The sequence below is a fragment of the Mytilus edulis genome, chromosome 11 (genome assembly GCF_963676685.1).
Source record: "Mytilus edulis chromosome 11, xbMytEdul2.2, whole genome shotgun sequence".
NCBI classification, from domain to species: Eukaryota; Metazoa; Mollusca; class Bivalvia; order Mytilida; family Mytilidae; genus Mytilus; species Mytilus edulis.
Genome location: NC_092354.1, coordinates 20,318,906 through 20,329,485, shown reverse-complemented (window position 1 = coordinate 20,329,485; position 10,580 = coordinate 20,318,906). Strand labels below are relative to the sequence as shown.

At 32.8% G+C, this 10,580-nt stretch overlaps 1 long non-coding RNA gene across 1 annotated transcript; it reads left to right on the top strand.

The window, feature by feature from the left end:
- Window positions 1–2,039: 2,039 nt before the first annotated feature.
- LOC139495298 (uncharacterized) lies at window positions 2,040–6,626 on the top strand. The gene is made up of 3 exons (XR_011657316.1): window positions 2,040–2,107; window positions 5,511–5,623; window positions 6,531–6,626. It is a non-coding gene; the product is annotated as an uncharacterized lncRNA (long non-coding RNA).
- Window positions 6,627–10,580: the final 3,954 nt, after the last annotated feature.

Below are 10,580 nucleotides of genomic sequence, written 5' to 3'. Positions count from 1 at the left end.
TTTTCCTTCTTCTCTTTTCTGTATTTTTTTGCCCATTTTTCGTTATTCTTTACACCCTCAAACCACCTGCATTATTATCTATTCTGTAAACCCCCAACGACACCCTCATAAAATTGCTTGTAAATCCCGATCATAACGTGTTAACATATAAAATAACTTGTTACCTGATTGAGTAATTAGTTTCGACAGATATTTACATTCCAGAAATTAGTTCTTCCTACATTTTGCATAATTTACATAATTATGCTTCTGTTAATTATGATTGCTAATTTGTATCAAAGATTAAATCCCAGCTCCTTTGTTCTAACAGGGGTGATCTGAGCCGGATCACATCTACCAGATCACCCCAGTTTGAGTTTCTTTGTTATGCATGCTTTCCTTTGTTCTGTAACATTTTGGCGGGAATGTCAAATCCACTATAAAATTTATAATTAAATATACAATTATACCGAAAAGACTATCTATCAAAATTCACGTAGAAAAAAAACCCAGTGTATATGCTGGTATTCAAACTCAAGACCTTTAGCATATCAAGCCACGACACAACCACTACACTAGGAAGACTGGATAAGAACTATCAGTTATTTAACATACTTAAAGGAAGCAAGATATTTTTATAAGTGGGGCGAGTTGGCAGACATTTATTCAGTGGGGTTTAAACCCTTTTCGTTAATAAGTGAGTTGTCAGTGATTGTTCAGTTCGATTTTACACTTTTTCAAAAGTTGGGCAAGCCGGTAACAAGAGTGGGGCAATTTTTTTTCATAAAGTGGCGATATAGGTTGGGCCGATTGGCCAGTGAGGCGAGTTTACATTGTTTGATATCTACTCTACGGGGGTCAATTGGATATAAATCATATAGTAATGTATAAAGTATATTACTATTATAATGGTTGTGTGGCGTTCAAAACTAGATTATATGAATTGTAAATGGTTTTTCGTCTAATCTCAAACAGCTTGGATGTAAAATAGTTATCCCACTCGGACTTGGTGTGTCAGTGTTAGATCACCCTCTGGCCTCCGGCCATCGGGGTGATCTTACACTGACACACCGCGTCATCGTGGGATAACTATTACAGTGCACTGGGTTTACAATTATCGTTAATTAAATTCAATCTGCTCGCAGTGCGGTTTTATTTTTCATCCTTGATGTAAGTACTGAGTGCCAGTCCAAAATCGATGTCCTTCTTCCCGGTCGACATTATCTAATTCTGAATATACATGAAATATTTGCCGCTGGACAATTATCAAACAACAACCCAGGAAACACATGACGTCCTTGCGACGTTATGTATTGGTCGCTGGAAGGTCATGGCTGACGTTACGTTAGTACGACGTTGTTGCAACGTTGTGAGAATGTAATTTTACGTCACGTCAGATACGACGTAGAACCGACGTCAGGACAACGTTATTAATGTTTTTAATAACGTTTATATTACGTTGTTGCAATGTCATATTGCGACGCATCTGTCACGTATCTGTGCCGTTATAGCAACGTCGTCATATTTTTGGTCGATAAAGTATTAAGTTGATGGATTTTACGCTATTATAAAAGAGGAACCATGTTTTTGTCATCAATAAAACATCGTAATAATTAAAAAAATAATAAAAAATAATTGCAAATTCCAATATGTACTGTACATCGATCAAATAAATCACGTAATTTAAACGTTGTAGCAACGTAATTGTCGACATCCCTAAAATTTACAATAGCAAAATTTCTTCTTTTATTATGTACTAGATTTAATTTGTCTTGTTTGTATTGGTAGAACTAATGAACAATATTTGATATGAGGCAGGCATTACCTGTGAAAGGGGACGAAGTCTGTACGAATTTATTCATGTTAAAAAAAGATACGGAAATACCGTAACGTTTCCGATTTTGGTTCCGTTGTTAGGGCTTTTAGTTGTGACGCTATTTAACAAACTCCGGACAGTGATCGTTTCCGTTCCGGAACTGTTTTCCTTTACTCCATCAAAATTAGTGTAGAGTAGTATTCGGGCCCGTATGCGGATCGAACTGGAACTGCCGGGGAGTTTGGCTATTTAAGTGATGACGTCATATTCAAAGTAAACGCCATTCACCAAGCCACTGCACTAAGATCCAACGTAAGTACATTTATCTGTATTCTTTAACTGTTGTTTTTTTCTTCTTACTTTTTATAAAGTTTCTATTATAAAGGAACAGAATGATGTTCCCGTAAAGTTTTGACGTCATAAAACAAAACATCTGACGCCACAATGGAAAAGTGATTGTCAAAAGTTAGAGAGGCCGGTATATATGTCAAAATACAGGATTTAGTGTTTCAAGCATGATTTTTGTGCTCCAAGCATTATCACTACCAGCGACGTCACAATGTGCAAAATGATGTGAGAGGTGAAATTATCTGACAGTAACGTCACAATCGTGCCAATGCGGGTTTTCTTCGTATATATGTCGGAAAATATCAGCCGCTCGTCAAAAAGGTTCACATTGTGCCTCGGGGCTGATATTTTTACGATATCAGCAAGTAGAAAACCCGATAATTTATACATATCGCACCACTATTCTGGTTTTACAAGACGTGCATGATGTAATACATAAAACCATTTTCGAAGAGAGACATGATAGATATGAAATTAAATTTTGTCGAACTCTTGCTTTATAAATTATTTTTACAAAAAACTTTTGCTAATTTCGTCTGCAGAAACCTTACACACGTGTAGCTAATTTGATTATAATTGAGGTCAGGAGAGCGGGACTCTGAACGAGCTATCAGTGGTATGTATTTGCCATGTCATGTTAACTTTATACACAGACACAGTGATGGCATACCTTGAAAATAACTCAAGTGTATTTACAATATAAAGTCTTGTGCATTGAACTCATAAACTAGAGAACTGATAAAAATTTAGTATGAATAAATACAAAAGATTTTTTACAAAAATCAACTTTGTAGTTTTTAATTTCTGTCATTTTGGTCTCTTGTGGAGAGTTGTCTCATTGGCATTCATACCACATCTTCTTTTTTATATTTATATTTCTGTTTTTAAATTAAGGTTATGTTTTTTTTAATTACATATTTTAATTTTTATTATTATTTGAAAAATCCGGATAATTTTAAACATTTTTGACATTTTACTATGTTTTACAATTTGTATTTGTTAAATAGGTATATATTTGTATATAGTGTCTCATAAGCCTATGTAGGCTGGGTATTTGTCTTATCTTACTATTGTGTAGCTGCGGAACCGTAGATCTTAGGTCCTTATGTTATTTTTTTGACTATTTGCGGACCTCCGCAAATAGTCAAAAAATAACATAAGGACCTATAGGAGCTACGGTTCCGCAGCTAACTATTGTGCAATGTATATTATATAATATTATCTGTATCTATAACATCAGTAGACGAGTATGTGACACTTTAATAAAATAAATTATTATTTATAATTATTTATTTTTGCAAGGGACAATATAATTTACAAAAAAATCATACCACTACTCCTTTAATTATTATTATGTATATAATGACTGAATAAATAGTCAACGATTAATCTGTATTATATAATATATGTTCCAGACCGTATCTATGAGTTTTTGGACCGTATGCTTACTTTTTCAAAATACTCATACGGTAGAACTAATATAACATGTATAAAGAAGTTGTTCAAGTTTAATGCAAATGCATATATAAACAGATCAAGATAACTTAACTCTCAAATTTATATAAAAAAGTTCAAATGTAATTGAAATAAAAACTTTATATTTTAACTATTTAAAAAATTCGCGCTAATAAATCTGTCAATTTCTTGTATGTCTTAACATGTCGACCAGTAATACATTAATTGAATTATATGATCACTGAAATTGAAGATATCGGAAGAAAACATAATGTGGGAGGACACTATTTAGCAATTTTAGAAACAAAAATGTAAATGCAAGGGAACATGCATGAACAGCACACATTTCAACGCAAAAAAAATACGTCCATCTAATTGTAATAACAATTTGTAATACTAAAAATAAAGATTGTGATAATGGTTGTCTAAATTTAAACCATATGATCCAATAACATTAGGTCAGCTCGTACTGGACCATACTCATATACTCATACGGTCCGACCGCACGCGTATGGTTGGACCGTACGAGTATAACGTGACGGTACCCAAATTGCACCTATTTTGACAGTTTATTCATCTACGTTTTTTTATGATAAAGACACAAATGTCCATTCTGTGTTTATTTTGTAGCCGTATCCTTTGTTATAAAGGTACACCAATTTGATTTTTATTCCATATGGAATCATAGAAAAATTGGTCTAAACTGACCTCCAAACCATCAATGATTCTGAAATGAGGAGTACCCAAATTGCATCCATGCTTAAATTCACATCGTCAAAAGTCTAATAACAGAGCTTTTGTTTAATTTCTTCAAATATTTTGAACAATTGGATATTAGTCCATGCTTACTCTTCATTATTTTTTAAATTGATACTTGTAACATATTGTATTTGCTCATATTAAAAAGATGACGTTTCAGTACATTTTGCTTTTTCAGTAAATACTTCATCTGTTGATAAATACTGTGAACGTTTTGTGCATATCTAAATAGTTTTACCTATGTTGAAAGATGTGCTAAGTATCAAATCATAAAAATACAAATTGTTTAGTCTCTATGAAATCTTGTAAGATTTTCGCTGCTAGTTTTGCTAAATAGGTGCAATTTGGGTACCGTTACGTTACGTATATACGGTCCGGACCCCGCCATATATATGGCAAATTTGTAAATGTAAATTTTAAACATACATTTATGGTCATAATTTTCAATTATATTTTTTTTTTATATTTTGGCAGTGGCTTATTTGCCGGTGAAACAGTAATTATATAATATGATTATAATATCTCGATTAAAAGCGAGCTATAAATAGCTATAGCATAATTCAAAGTAATGGCTATTTTGCCGGCGCTGACAATACTGTAAATTTGTTTTTTTTACCGGTTCTTTGTGGAGTTTAAAAAGATATATCAGTCACAATGAAGATTGGAATATGTCATAATGTAAAAAGTAATAAAAAATGTAAAAAAGCTGTGTATTTAATTTGATAAATGATAAATCATTATGCCATCTAACAAAATCAATAGTGTAGCTTCAAACTCATAAATATTTAATGAAAATACCGAATTTGCCTTTGAAATTAGGGAACCACCATTTAACTATAGAAAAAAAAGGGGGGGGGGGTCATGGAGTTTTTTCTTAAGATTTCCAAATTGATGAAACAAAATATTCTGTTCGAGTACAGGACAAAAAATATTCTGAATCCAGATTCCACCCATACCTTATAGTGTTAGACTTAAAAAAAAAAATTTGATTGATATCGTTGAAAAATTAAATAAAATTGTTTGCACTTCACTGACTCAAGCAAAAACCATGACCCTCCTTGAAGTTAAATTGTTGCTCCCTGACAGTCTACGGTTTATTTTTAAATTATATTTAATATCACTATGCAAATTTTATCAATGTCAATTTTTGTAGAGTCTTACATGAAGAACTACATGTACCCCTCAGCAAGGACATCAGATATTGAAGAATTGATTGGGGAAACCCTAAAACATACACCCCCAGAACCAGGCGGAACACGCTATATGGTAAGAATACCATTATTTCCCCGTATAGTGCAACCTATATTGGAATATTTCCCAACATTATTATTGTTTGTATTCTATGTTGTTGTTTTTTATAATTCAGTACGAAATTGTTATAAGGTCTAAAATTTTGTCTTGTTCTGCCGTCTGTTTGTTCAAGAATATGCGATGGAATGGCAACAAGACAATGTATTACTTTATAAAATAAAATAAGTCTGGTTTTTAAGCGTCTCTCAGCTAGTGGTGGCCATTTCAACTGATTTAGCATGTTTGTGACACTGCTCGTGTAATCGTAGTTGTTGTGTACATAACGAGCAGCACGTCTCTGTACCTTTTCTAATTGTATCTGTTGTTCTTTCATATGGGGGTCCCAGACACTACAACTATATTCCAGTTTGGGTCTTACTAGTGCCTGGTATGCTCTTGATTTTGTTTCTGTGTATGATGTAGAATGTGACATTGACGGTTGACCCCTTTCAAAGAAACCACCAGCATGTACACACAACAATGCTGCAATGCTTTAGACAACATTGATCTAGAGACTTCATGATTTACATGTATAAAGTTTTTAAATGTAAAAAAAAAAAAAAATTTCCCTACCTACCTACCCACCTGCTGATAGTGTGGGTCGGCTATGCCAAACAAACAATTTTTTAAGGGTGGCCTTATAGATATGCATTTGTAACTAGCATTGTGAAGATCAAGATACTCTTTTGAGACAATAAATTAAGGGGAACATTAAATTTAACTGAATATATAATTATGTGGTTTGTGTGTTTTTCAAGGAGATTTGGAAAGCCACGTCTTACACACAGCTACATAGATCTAGTATTTATTTGCAATAATGTTTGACCTAGAATAATTACAATTTAACTTTTTGTACAAATAAGTTTTTGTATTGGCATTGCAGGAACCAACTGTTAAGAGGACAATTGCAGCAGCTCCGGAAATACCACTACCAGGGACCCAGGAGAACATATTTAAAATAAACAAAGTTAACGATCAATTCTTCACTTTTTGATATACAGATATAGGAAGATGTTGTGTGAGTGCCAATGAGACTACATCCGTCCAAATAATAATTTTAAAAAAGTAAACCATTATACGTCAATGTACGGCCTTCAACACGGAGCCTTGGCTCACACCGAACAACAAGCTATAAAGGGCCCCAAAATTACTAGTGTAAAAACCATTCAAACGAGAAAACCAACGGTCTAATCTATATAAAATAAAAAAACGAGAAACGAGAAACGCGTATAAATTACATAAACAAACGACAACTACTGTACATCAGATTCCTGACTTAGGACAGGTGCAAACATTTGCAGGCATTATTTACTTTTCATAAACTTTTTTTTATAACTTTCATGGGTGGGTATTTAGCTAGCCAGATATTATATTCAGAACGTGAACATGCTTAATGAGAAATGTATACTACGATGAAATAAATTGAATATAAAACCCTATAAAAAAAGAAGATGTGGTACTATGATTGCCAACGAGACTCTCCACAAGAGACCAAACGACACAGAAAATAACTATAGAGGTCAATGTACTGCCTGCAACAATGGGCAACTCCCATATCGTATAAGCAGCAATTAAAGACGGGTTAAAGAGACCGGGGCAACATCCCTCTTATAGAGTAACATATATGATAAATGCATATTATTTTTACAAGCACTATCAAGAACTGCATACGAATAGGCAGCCACTCAGCTATAGATGGCCCTAGGATTCATTTCTGTTATATCACAATTACTGAAACAGTAATTCGATTGAAGCTACATGTACAAAAAAAAAAGATGATGATGCAGAATATACGAATTCCTTTAGAGAATATAACCAACATATATCATCTAGAGATCACCTCATGGTCCCAAACACAGTTGATACTATGTGTTTGTATATACGATAATTTCTTGGCCAACTATAAAGCAAAATATAAAAGTGCAAGTATATTACGTCGACATAATGTGATATGAACGTTGTAGAAACGTAATTTTACGTTTTACGTCACCACAACGTTAATGTATAATGTTGCGATAACGTGATATAAACGTTGTTGTAATGTCAGGAATAACGTTGTAGAAACGTAATTTTACGTCACCACAACGTTGATGTATGACGTTGTGACAACATCGACATAACGTGATATAAACGTTGTTGTAATGTCAGGAATAACGTTGTAGAAACGTAATTTTACGTCACCACAACGTTAATGTACGACGTTGTGACAACGTCAAGAAAACCATACACTTTTACGTAAATACAACGTAATAACCTGACGTCAATGCGACGAAAACATGACGTTGTCACGACGTAATTATGACGTAACATTGTTAGCTGGGATTAGTAACCGAACTAACAATCCTACTATGAGAACAAAAAACCAAACTTAAAAATAATTGGCTTTCAACGACTTTATTTTAAATATAAGGGTCTGGATGGGGTTAACAGAATGGAAAATAATAGGCAAATTAAAAAAAATAAAAATTGTAAAATATTATGTCATTAATCAGACCGATAGTTTTCTCAGTTAAACTACTTCATAGTTTTCGGGTCATTTTATAGCTCACTATATATTAGTTTTTTTTTTCATTGTTTAAGGCTGTATGGTCGCCTATGATTCCTTAATAATTACGTCCACTTCATTTGAACTGATGTGGTCAGTTGCCTCAGTTGCAATCCTACCACATCTCCTTATTGTATTTACCGAATTTTCTGACACGATTAGATAATCACCTTCATTCTGTCAGTGTTGCTGTAACAACCTCAGTATTTGAAGTCACGAACTGCGAGATTTGCTTCAGGTGGAATAACTCCAAAAAATTCATAGAAAATAAACCTCGACTAGTGAATCACGTTAACGTCAGTTTTGTTTTCTTTTTAGGAATACGACATGTATTCGAAATTTGATTAAATATTGCCATTTAACCCTCTTGCTGCCGAGTTTTTTTCTTGCTTTGTCGCGCCAAAAGCATCTTGACGTTTCTTATCTGTGACGTTGCAAAACTTGTGCCTATCTGTAGAACTGCGCTTTCCCGCCGTCCATAATTTTTCCCGCGTCAATGTAGCCGTAATTATGAAAACGATGTATAAGTAATTTTACGGAAGTTAAATATGCTCTAAGATTGTCATAAACGATGTTTTTAATACCAGATTATTTACAAATACAACTTTTAACCTTGGAATATATTTTTTTAATCTTTCTTGTCTTAAAATAAAGTGAAAATAATATACCAATTGCTATACTAGCTTTAAGGGCGACTTTGTTTTATCTTTGTCAAGTGAAATGCATAAATGATTCTTAACCACCTATAAAATAGTAAAATATTTATTCTCGTTTTTTATTAGGTAATTGGTATAAGTACTGTAAAAAAATCTCTAAAATCATTATATAAACGGCAAAACAACGGCACTCAATGAAAATGAAAACAAAAACAAAGCGTGTACAAATTCATAAAAATAAATAAAATCTCCGAGCAGCTGTTCTATGTTCTATGTTCTATGATTCTATGAACTACTTCTTGTTGTAAAGTATCAAACGTGTCAGATTAAAATTATCATGATTTAAATCCTTGTTTCGGTAGGCGAGGAAATATTTTTTATATAAAAATTATTATCCATATTCATTTTGCTTATTTTTTAATCATGTTTATCATAATTTTGTTGACCACTTATTGCTCAAAATTTTAGAGAATACGAATTAAAAAAAAAAAACCCAGTAAAAACGAGGAAAGAAGTTCTCTAAAATGAATTTCTATTGTCTACAAGTGAACCTGAATCAATAATAAATCATTTTCATTTACTATGATAAGTACACACTGTAATTGACATACACGAAATATCTTTAAATCTGTTAATTGATAAATTATTCTCTTCTCAACGTTCAGTGGCAAATATTTCATGCACTATTAAGGACATTTGAAACTCAATATACAATAAATCTATTGCTCAATGAGTCCTACAAAGTAAAAGATCTGTGGTGAATGCCAGAAAAAAAAGAGGTTGCCACTTTGTGTCTATGTGTCTACTACTAATTTAACATCCCCATTTCGAATGAAAATAAACATTTTGAAGGCAGTGCTTCCATGATGAAACAGGTTTAAAATGTATTGAAATATCGCATGGCAATACAAGTACATCGGTTAACATGTGTGTACCTTTACAAAAAAAAATCCTAGCTGAGATTTCAATCGTGGTATTTGAGCCCTAAATAAATTATCCAGTTCTTTTAGCTAAAGCGTGTTTGGTGTAGTGTGAATGAATATTAATATTAAACGTAATCAAGTATAACAGTTACCTTTTTTTATGATTATTAATCAGGGATAAGATTTTTGATTTATATGAGATATTCTAATTGATAGATGTACGAAAAAAAACCGTAAAACAAATTTCTCGAAAGAATGCAACATTTTACATGAAAATGACGAACTAGATAATTAGTAAACACGTTAAATAAATTTGTATTATAGTACTAACAAGCTTATCATCCTGTATCATTTCTTGACATCCGTTTAAAGTATACTTTTAAAGCATTTTATTCAGTTTGCTTCATTCCCGCCAAAATCGCCCTTTTGACGCCGTATTTTGACGTTGTCAGTGCCCCTGAGTATTGTGACGTTACAAGGGACCTTTGACGTTCTACACAATCAACAAGATTTGTGTGTAAAAGCCATAAATGTCCCTTTGGCAGCAAGAGGGTTAAGGGGCAATAACTCCACAATTAGCCTTTCCAATTTAAAATTCATTGCCTGTTGGTCATTTATTCATCAAGCATAAATTAGTCCATAATACACAATCCTTTAGATAACCAAGAAAAGCGGACTGACCATAAGGAAAGGCGAGAAGTTATTACTACTTAAATAAAAGAGAGTTTTTAACATGACAAGCACATTTTGCCATATTAACACAACTGAAAGAGTTTAAGAAGGGTTGTATCTAAAAAAAAGTTTTTGTG